Genomic DNA, 11,158 nt, shown 5'->3' with positions numbered 1-11,158 from the left:
TGCACATCTGCCAATGTGGTATACTGCATCCGCTGTACCCGGTGTGGGTTCCTCTACATCGGGGACCGCTTTGCAGAACACCTACGTTCCGTTCGCAATAAACAACTGCACCTCCCAGTCGCGAACCATTTCAACTCCCCCTCCCATTCCTCAGACGACATGTCCATCCTGGGCCTCCTGCAGTGCCACAACGATGCCACCCGAAGGTTGCAGGAACAGCAACTCATATTCCGCTTGGGAACCCTGCAACCCAATGGCATCAATGTGGATTTCACAAGCTTCAAAATCTCCCCTCCCCCTACCGCATCCCAGAACCAGTCCAGCTCGTCCCCGCCTCCCTGACCTGTTCTTCCTCCCACCTATCCCCACCTCCCACCTCAAGCCGCACCTCCATCTCCTACCGACTAACCTCATCCTGCCCCCTTGACCTGTCCGTCCTCCCTGGACTGACCTATCCCCTTCCTAACTCCCTACCTACACTCACCTTTACTGGCTCCATCCCCGCCTCTTCGACCTGTTTGTTTCCTCTCCACCTATCCTCTCCTCTATCCCTCTTCTATCCGCCTCCCACTCTCTCCCTATTTATTTCAGAACCCCCTTCCCCTCCCCCTTTTCTGATGAAGGGTCTAGGCCCGAAACGTCAGCCTTTCTGCTCCTGTGATGCTGCTTGTCCTGCTGTGTTCATCCAGCCCTGCACCTTGTTGTCTCCTGCTCCTAATTGTTATTTATGGTCAGATACCAGACACGGGCTTAACGGGTTGACCTTTCACCTTTGAACCAGAAGGCAACAAATTCATGCTCCACTCCCGAGACTCAAGAACATTCTTAAGGCTGATCTGGCCAGTTGAGAATTTTGGGAATGCTGCACTGTCAGAGGTGTCGTCTTTCTCAATTAAGCAGAGGTCCTATCTGGTCACTCAGGTGGATGTAAAAAGGCCCACAGGATTATTTAAAAGAAGCGCAGGGTCATTCCTGCTACCCCGGGCACAATATTATTCCCTCAAACAACATCACTGCTGCAGATTATGTGGTAATTATTAGCACACTCCCGCTGACAGCAGTGTATGTGCAAATTGGTTGCTGCCTTTCCTACATTACAACAGTGACTACACTTCAAAAAATGGTTCATTGGACTCTGGAAGGTTCGGAAAGGTGCTATGTAAATGCAAGTCATTGCGCACAGCAAGTGCAAACTATTGTGAATAGAAGTTGTGCCCACGTAAGGCGATCTCTCTTGATCGGTGCTGTTTACACAGATTTTAAAAAGGCCGATGTCACAATTCTGAAAGTCTTTCATAAATTTAGAAGAATTTGAACTGGCTCACAGTACAGCAGCTGCACCTACCCAGCAGCTCTCTCACACAGAGACGCCCTTTTAAACTGTAAACAGTTCAACCATTGTCTTAGTGTGACTCAATGACAAAGTCATGAGTCACCCTGTACACAATACACCTCCCCTCACAAGGAGCAGCACCTACACCTATGCTCATGAGGATCTTAGGAAAGAGCCACTGACAGCGGTCTTTAAAATTAAGAATACTTTGATAAAAAATAAAGACTTACCGCATTTTCATAGCCACAGGGTATCCCAAAGCACTTTTTAAAAAGAAGATTCTATCATTTATGTTGGCAAGCCTTTGTTCCCAATCTCAAATTTCGCTTGAATTGTATATTTTACCCAGCCGTTTTGGAGGGTAGTTAAGAGCCAACCACAGTATCGTGGGTGTGGAGTCACATACAGGGTAGACTGGTTCAATCCATCTGGTTCACTAATGGATTTATGGTCATCATTAGTTTGGATTGTCCCAGCAGCCTACGGTAATTATGGAGACTAGATTTATATTCGTTACGTATTAATTGAACGGAGAGGTGATGGCCTACTGGTATCATCCCTGGACTATTAATCCAGAGACCCTGGTAATGTTCTGGAGGCCCTGGTTCAAAACCAACCACAGCAGATGTTGGAGTCTGAATTCAATAAATATCTGGAATTTGGAATCTAATGATGACCATAAATCCATTGTCAATTGTCAAGGGAAAGATCTCTAGTTCATTAATGTCCTTTAGGTAAGGAAACTCCCACAGTGGTTAGTGGTTAGCACTGCTGCCTCACACTGCCAGGACTGGGTTAATCCCACACTTGGGTGACTGTGTGGAGTTTGCACATTCTCCCCGTGTCTGTGTGGGTTTCCTCCCACAGTCCAAAGATGTGCAGGTTAGGGTGGATTGGCCTTGCTAAATTGCCCCATAGTGTTCAGGCGTGTGAAGGCTAGGTAGATTAGCATGGGAAATGCAAAATTATGGGGGTTTAGGTCAGTGTGGACTCAAAGGGCTGAATGTCCCCTGGTTTCCACACTGTAGGGATTCTATGATTCTATCCTCACCCTGGTATGGCCTACAAGTGACTCCAAACCCACAGCAATATGGTTGATCCTTATGTCCTCTGGGCAATTAGGGACAGGCAATAAATTCTGGCACAGTCAGTGATGCCCATATCCTGTGACTGAATTTTAAAAAATGTGATTTCAGGAGTAAGTAATTATACTAAATCCAAAGTAAATATGGAAAATCTGCTTTCAGTCAGAAAACATTAACGGGTTAGGATATTCAAGAAAAGTGAATTCCTGAGAAGATGAGGCAGAATTGCACACTGCAAGGCCTTGCTTTTGTGAGGTGGTAATTCTCGATGCCTGTTTGCTCAAAGGTCATTTAGGATCACATTCTAACACTCTGTGTCTGCTCTTCCCTTGGCTGACACCTGATAAAAAGGCTTGCTCAACAACTGTGATACACATTCCTCAAATATTTCATCCTTCTCTTCTGGTAATGAGCGTGTGTACTAATACCATTCCATTTCTAGGCCGATGTTAACAATGATTGCAAAGGGCCCAACAACAGAGGGGAGAGTTCCTGTTTAACTAAATCATAGAATCCCTACAGTAAGGAATCAGGCATTTAGCCCAGCAAGTCTGCACCTACCGTCCAAAGAGCATCTCACCCAGGCCCACACCCCATCCTACTTTTCCCATGGCTAATCCACCTAACCTCCACACCCCTGGACACTATGGGCAATTTAGCATGGCCCATACCCATAACCTGCACATCTCTGGACACTGGCAAGAAACCAGAGCACATCGACACAGAGGATGTGAAAACTCCACACAGAGAGTCGCGTGATACTGGTATCGAACCTGGATCCCTGGCACTGTGAGGCAGCAGTGCTAACCACTGAGCTGCCACGTCTCCCCTCAAAGGTTTCAGCTTACTAACCAAGGATTTGGGAACTTTCTTAAATGGAAACTGGACAGTTCAATCCCTTTATCTACAGCAGAGAGGGAGACTATTGCTGCAGTACAAGCGCTCTGGCACAGCTGTCCTTACAACCCTCCAAGGCTCTGGCCTGTAGCCTCACCATTTAAAAAGGAACTTTCAAAAGCTTCTTGACTATGTGGTGTTACTTGCTAAAAGAAAATCTCTCATTCCAACGTACAGTATCATAAAATGTTTCTAGCACAGGAGACTATTCAGTCCATTGTGTCCTATGCTGTGTTCTCAGCAAGAGCAACTTAGACAGTCCCACTCACCCATCTTTCCACACAACCCTAAAACCTCATCCCTTTGGAGAATTTTCCCAGTCCGTTTTTGAAAGCCACCATTGAACCTGCCTCCACCACAGTCTCAGGCAGCGCACCACACATCCTCACCACCTGCTTTGTCACTGTCTTGATGCGAGCTCATTTTATAGTTCAGAAAGTGCTTCATTTCTCTCAAACCAAGAATTAACCTTTTATATTTAAAAAAAAGCTTTTCTTCTTCTTTTGGTTTGGAATGAACAAATGCTGACATTTTCCTCTGTTGAATTAAAAACCCACAAGTGTTTAGAAATCGCAAATAGGTGGAAAAATACTAGCAACATAAAGCTACAGGACTGACTATAAAAGCACAGTAGATAGACAATGCAGTGAGAATGGAGAGTTTGTTCAGTGAACAGACCTGCTGAACAGAATTTGGCATCACACTGTAGTCTGACTCACTCTAACCTTGACAGTGGTAAGGGACCATCTCAAAAATGCACTGGAACACTCGAAATGTACGACTGTTTGTTGGTTAGTTTTTGGCTTTGATCTAAACAAGATCATTAGAAAGAAACAGGAGATTGCCCCTTAAGCCTGCTTCATCATTCAACAAGGTCATGGCTGTTCTGATTGTGGCCTTAAAAGACTTTCCTGCCTGGTCCCATAACCCTCGACTCTAATGAATTTAACTCCACCTTGAATATATTCAATGATCCAGTCCCCACCGTCCTGTTCAAAGTTGAATGACCCTCAAAAGAAATTCCCCATTTGCTTAAGTGGGACTCCCCCTAATTTTAAGCTGCGACCACTAGGTCCAGATTCCCCACGAGAAGGCACATCTTCTCTGCATCTCTCCTGACAATGTGAGGAGTCACACAGTACCAGGTTATAATTTAAAATAACAAGCTTTTACAGCACTGCCACCTGACGAAGGAGCTGCGCTTCGAAAGCTTGTGATTTTAAATAAACCTGTTGGACCATAACCTGGTGTCGTGTGACTTCTGGCTTGGTCCACTCCAGTCCAACACCTGCATCATCTCTCTTGTCAGGCCTCCACAGAATGTTTCAATAAGATCACCTCTCACTTTTCTAAACTCCAAGAAGTATGGGCCCAACCTGCTCAGCTTTATATTACACCCATATCCTTTCATCCTAGGACTCAGCTCAGTGAACTGTTTCCAATGCAAGCACATCCCTTCTTAAGTAAGGAGACTAAAACTGAGCAGTCATCCAATTGCAGTCTTACCAATTACCTGTAAAGGTGTAGCAAGAATTCCTTACTTTTATATGCCATTCCACTTGCAATAAGGACCAACTTTAACCATTTACCTCCCTGCATACTCACTGTTTCTGCATGCTAACATTGAGATTCATACACAAGGACACCCAAATCCCACAGTATTGCAGTATTCTGTAGTCTCACCAGATTTAATTAACATTCTGCTTTCCTATTCTTCAAACTAAAATGGACAATTTCACATTTTCCCACATTGTACATTATCAGCTGATTTTTTACCAACTCATTTGACCTACTTATATTTTGTTTTAGAAAACATATGCCTTGTATCAAATTACAAGTTGTTTTCCTATCCATTTTTGTACCATCAGCAAATTTGGTTACAATACCATCTCCCCCCCACCGCCACCCAAGTCACAAATGTATATTGTAATTGAGTGATTCTTGTGGCCCTCGCTGGTTATTGTTTATCAGCCTAAAAAAATACCCACTTATCCTGACTGTCTCTTTCCTGTGGGTTAACCAATCCTGCAGTTGACAGGAAGCAAAATGACTCATCATGGGTGCCTTGTCATATATTTTAAACATATCACTAGAAAGGTACAATGTATGAATAGAACAGTATACACATTCCTGAATATAATTTTGGGTCATTCCACTCATGAAAGACTGTGGAATTTAGCTAAAGCCCACATCCCTCAACTATTCTTTGCAGAGTTGATGTCATGAGGCATAGCTAGTCTATCCCATTTTGATAGATACCATCTCCACCTTCTCACCACAAAGCTCTGTCTTCTTGTCTCCTAATGTTTCAACTATTCAACTTTCTTCCCTGGTGTTTTATACCATGTTGTTTATTATCTTTGCTTTCCTTAACTTGTATTCCACAAGGGTCTGAGCCCATCCCTCAACATAGTTCAGTGGCTAACACTCTCCCTTTTGAGTCAGAACGTTGTCGATTTAAATTCCACTGCAGAGGCCTAGGCACTGTGATCTGGGCTGACGTTCCACATGGACACTGATGATGGGGTTGCCCTTTTGAAGAACCATCAAAGTGAGATCCTTCCTGACCTTTTCTGAAGAAGGATGCTCTTGACCTCAAGGGAGTGCAGCGAAGGTTTACCAGGCTGATTCCGGGGATGGCGGGACTGAGGAGAGATTGACTAGGTTAGAATTGTTTTCGCTGGAGTTGAGATGAATGGAGGGTTTGGTGGTGGTGGGGGTGAGTCTCATTAATTCTTATAAAATTCTGACAGGACTAGACAGGGTAGATGCAGGCAGGATGTTCCCGATGGTGGGCATATCCAGAACCAAGGGTCACAGTATGAGGATTTGGGGTAGACGATTTAGGATGGAGATGAGGAGACATTTCTTCATCCAAAGAGTGGTGAGCCTGTGGAATTCGTTACCATCAGAAGTAGTTGATGTCAAAACATTGAATATACTCAAAAGGCAGCTAGGTATAGCACTTGGGGTGAATGGGAGCAAAGATTACGGGGAGAAAGCAAGATTAGGCTATTGAGTTGGACGATCAGCCATGATTGTGATGAATGGCGGAACAGGCTTGAAGGGCCAAATGGCCTCCCCCTGCTCCTATCTTCTATGACCTCTTAGGTGGGTCTAAAAGATCCCACACCCCTATTTTGAAGTTGACAATGAAAGATAGCCCTTGTGTCCTAGCCAATATGAATTCTTCAACCAGTATCGTGAAAACAGATGGCCTAATAATTATTACATTGTAGGGATAAAATTGAGGCCATAAACAGGTCAGCCATGATCATATTGAATGGTGGTGCATGCTTGAGGGCTGAATGGCCTACTCCTGCTCCTAATCTGCACGTTTGAGAGAGCTTGCTGTAAGCAAGTTGGCTGCTACATTTCCTACACCACAACAGTGACTCACTTTAAAGTCTACAATTTGTCACTTATGGCACCATCTTAGGGACCAAGGTGCCTAGGTCTAAGTACAGATTCTTAAATACCCGAGGAGGTGGTCTATCAGGACCAAAACAAGTCACTGGACCCATTGGATCTACAAGTATGTTCCTAAACAATACTTGATCTAAGTCCCTTCTCCCACTCACTCCCCAGTGTTTCTTCAAGTTATTTTTTTATTATTCACTCGTGGGACCTGTGCATTGCTGGCTGGTCCAGCATTTACTGCCCATCCCTAGTTACTCAGGAGAAGGTGGTGGTGAGCTGCCTCCTTGAACTGCTGTAGTCCATGTGCTGTAGCTAAACCCGCAATGCTGTTGGGAAGGGAATTCCAGGATTTTGACCCAGTGACAGTGAAGGAACAGCGATACATGTCCAACTCAGAATGGTGAGTGACTTGGGGGGGCACTTAGAGATGGTGGTGTTCCCATGTATCTGTTGCCATTGTCCTTCTAGGTGGTAGTGGCAGTAGATTTGGAAGATGCTGTCCGAGATCTTTAGTGAATTTCTGCAGTGTTTCTTGTAGATGGTACCCACTGCTGCTACTGAACATCGGTGGTGGAAACAGCGGATGCTTGTGCATGTGGTGCTAATCAAGTGCTCTCTTTTGTCCTGGATGGTGTCAAGCTTCTTGAGTGTTATCGGAGCTGCTCCCATCCCAGGAAAATGGGGAGTATTCCATCACACTCCTGATTCATGCCTTGTTGATGAGTTTCATGTAACCAATCCCTATTGCAAGAATTTATTTGCATATTCTGATTCAACAATAACTTACATTGATAGGACACCATTAACATTGTAAACCGTTCCAAAGTGATACATAGCAGAGGCTATATGACTAAATTTGGCACCAAACCAGGTGAGCAGATAATAGGAGAGATAACCAGAGGTTTGGTCAAAGAGTTAGGATTTTAAAAGGAATGTCTTGAAAGAAAAGTGATATAGAGAGGTGGAGAGGTTTAGTAACAACAGCTTGCAACCAAAGAATTCTACATTTGAAGCAGAAAAATCTTCTAACTTCTCCATTAATTGCATTCACAATTAACTTAAATTCGTACTATCTTACCAAGCAGCGTCATAGAGTTGTACAGCACGGTAACAGACCCTTCAGTCTGATGCATCCACGCTGACCAGGTATCCTAAATTAATCTAGTCTCATTTGCCAGCATTTCCCTCTAAACCCATCCACTTCATGTACCCATCCAGATGCCTTTTAAATGTTGTAATTGTATAAGGCTCCACCACTTCCTCTGGCAGCTCGTTCCATAAACGCACCACCCTCAGCATGAAACGGTTGCCCCTTAGGTCCTTTTTATATCTTTCCTCACTCACATTTAACCTCTGTCCTCTAGTTTTGGAGCCCTACTTCCTAGGAAAAATAAAGGCTATTCAACTTGTTTATGCCCCTCATGATTTTATAAACCTCCTGTATAAAAACACCCAGGTTTGTGATTTTTGAACCAAAATGATGTCCAAACTTGTACTGCAATTGTTTGTGGAGACAGAAAACCTGTGCACAACTTTGCAGCATTTCCAAAAGAACAAAGGCCTTCAAATGAGCAAAGAATTGAATCTGGGAGTGGTTTCAAAAACTTGCCAAACTTGTATCTTAGGAATCATGTGAAATAGTCTGGAGTGCCCAGACTTACGAGCAACACTGGGATAGAAACTGGAGTCTATGCTTGCTCCTTCTCAGACCTTCAATTTGTGTGGTTCCTCTACTCAATCGCTTGGCATTTTTTAAAATGTGCTCACCAACAGGTGTCATGTCTCTTAGCTATGTCACTGAAACCTTCCCATGTCATAAACACATATAAAAAAAATTAATAGCATGAGTAGGCCATTCATCCTTTCAGCCTGCTCCATCATTCATTAAGATCACGGCTGATCTGACTGTGGCCACAACTGTACTGGACTTTCCTGCCTGCTCCCCAACATCCTTTGACCTCGGTGTTAGTCAAGCACCTATGAACGTAACACAATGATCATAAGGAGCTCTGTGCCATCACTTACACCATGGAGCTAACGCTGCAAGGGAGATAATGCTGCAATGGAGATAAGCAGATTTTAATGAGATCCACTTAAATCACTTTCTCTCTGGAGGTCACTAGTCTGTTGGACTTGGTCCAGAAGGCAAACGTGTGGTTGACCATAACTACCCTTTGAAATTGCCTAACAAACCACTCAATTTGAGGGCAATTAGGGATGGGCAACGAATAGTGGTCTTGCCAGTGACACTCACATCCCATGAAGGAATGAGGTGAACTCTTGCCTTGTATCTGGAATTGAGAGTTCACCCACAGTCACACTCCAAAGACTTGAGCTTGACATCACAGGAGGAGACCATTTGGTCCACTGTGTATGCACTGGACATTTAGGCTGACATGTTGGTGTCATACCAAGAGGTGTGCTGCACTGCTGGAGTCACTAACCATGGTTCAGCCACACACACACAGAGACATAGCGAATAGCTCCTTGTGCTTATTCACCAATGGCCTACCGCTACTATCTTTGAGGGCAAGAATGGTCCTCACTCCGCCCAGCAAGCTCACACATTAAACCTATACGTCATTTAAGTATTTCAATGACATTAGTCAGTTGCAAATATTTAGCCTCTCCACCCTGAGATTAGCTAATTCTACAATGAACCTAAACCCAAAACAATCACTGACAATGAACTCAAGGTCTCCTCAGTCTGTGGAACTGAACACCATTTATTAGGCAGTGTTAACAACTTATGGAGTCGAGGGAGGAACTGCTGAAATGATAGAACAGTATAGGCACAATAGGCCTAACTTCTGCATTGCACCATTCTACAAGGGCTTGAATGCCCTACTGCTGCTTCTATGTCCCTATGATTCTCCAACATGTCACAGCTCCACTTGGTCAATTATTTTGTTAAGAGATAAAATAAGCTTGTTCACAAAAACCAAGTAGAATCCCTCTTTTTCATTGGTTTGTGCACTGAATACATGTCTCATACACAATCCCATCTTTGAAGAACAGACACAGTTATACATGGTCATCTCTTCCACTGGTGCTGAGAGCAACAACAAATGCACGATCAGGAATGAGATGAAATGAGAGAAAGAACCTGCATTTATTTAGCACCTAACTGATGAAGGGTCTAGGCCCAAAACGTCAGCCTTCCTGCTCCTATGATGCTGCTTGGCCTGCTGTGTTCATCCAGCTCTACACCTTGTTATATCAGAATATGTAGTCACTGCTGCACTATAACGTCACTGAGGAAAGGGTTCTAATAGGAAACTCCTGGAAGTAACTTCTCCTTTCAAGTTTATAGGTTCTTTCTTGTGTTGGGCCCAACCAGTCTCCCATCAGTTTCTCTTTTACCACTCTTCCTTGCATTCTGTCTTCCATGACACCTGCCCACCCTCTCCATTTCTAATTTCTGTCCATCTCTCACCGTCAGATTCACCTTCTCTGATCTCATGTGGGTCTTGTGATGTAACAGCAGTGACTATATTGTTTAAGAACAGCATGTGAATTTGGATTAACTCGTGCTGTGTTACATTTGATCCAATGTATCAGACACAACAATTTTAACTTTCCATTCTGCTTTTCCACAACATACTTTTTCCCCTCCTCAATGCCTCACTCTAATTTTTACTTTCCTCTGTCACTGTCTCCTTTTTAAGCCTCTTTTCCTTCACCCTCGCGCTTGTTGTCTTCATGGTCTTGCCTCTCCCTTTGTCTGCAATCATATAAATATACCTGTAATAGATGTACTGACAAACTAAGCCTACAATAGTCCCACTTTCCAGCACTTGGCCTGTAGCCTTGAATGGTAATGACACGTTCATCCACATACTTTTTAAAGATTTGAGGTTTCCCGCCTCGACTACTCTCCTAGGCAAGACATTTCAGATTCCCACCACCCTCTGGGTGAATTTTGTTTTTGTCAAATCCCCTCTAAACATCCCATCTTTCACTTTAAAATTATGCCCTTTGTTACTGACCCTTCAACTAAGAGAAACAGCTGCTTTCTATCCACTCTGTCCATGCCCCTCATAATCTTACACACCTCCAGTAGGCACACCCCTCAACCTTCTCTGCTCTTCAGAGAACAACCCGAGTTTATCCAGCCTCTCTTCATAGAGAAATTGCTCCACCTCAGACAACATCCTGATGACTTCCCTCTACACTTTATCCAGTGTTATCACATTCTTCCTACAACGCGGTGACCAGAACAGCACACACAAAGGCCTAATCAAAGTTTTGTACAGAAACCCACAGTTGACAGCCAAGTTTTATCTGCCTTGGATCTAAGCTCTGTAATTCGCTTCCCGTTCATCTCTTTCAAGGCGCCCCTTAGAACCTCCCCCTGTGGCCAGGCCATTGGTCATCTGGTCCAGGGTCTCCTTATGTAGCGTGGTGTTAAACTTTGCTCCTA

The sequence above is a fragment of the Rhincodon typus genome, chromosome 9, assembly GCF_021869965.1.
Source record: "Rhincodon typus isolate 14 chromosome 9, sRhiTyp1.1, whole genome shotgun sequence".
NCBI lineage: Eukaryota > Metazoa > Chordata > Chondrichthyes > Orectolobiformes > Rhincodontidae > Rhincodon > Rhincodon typus.
Note: the sequence above shows the minus strand (reverse complement) of the source record.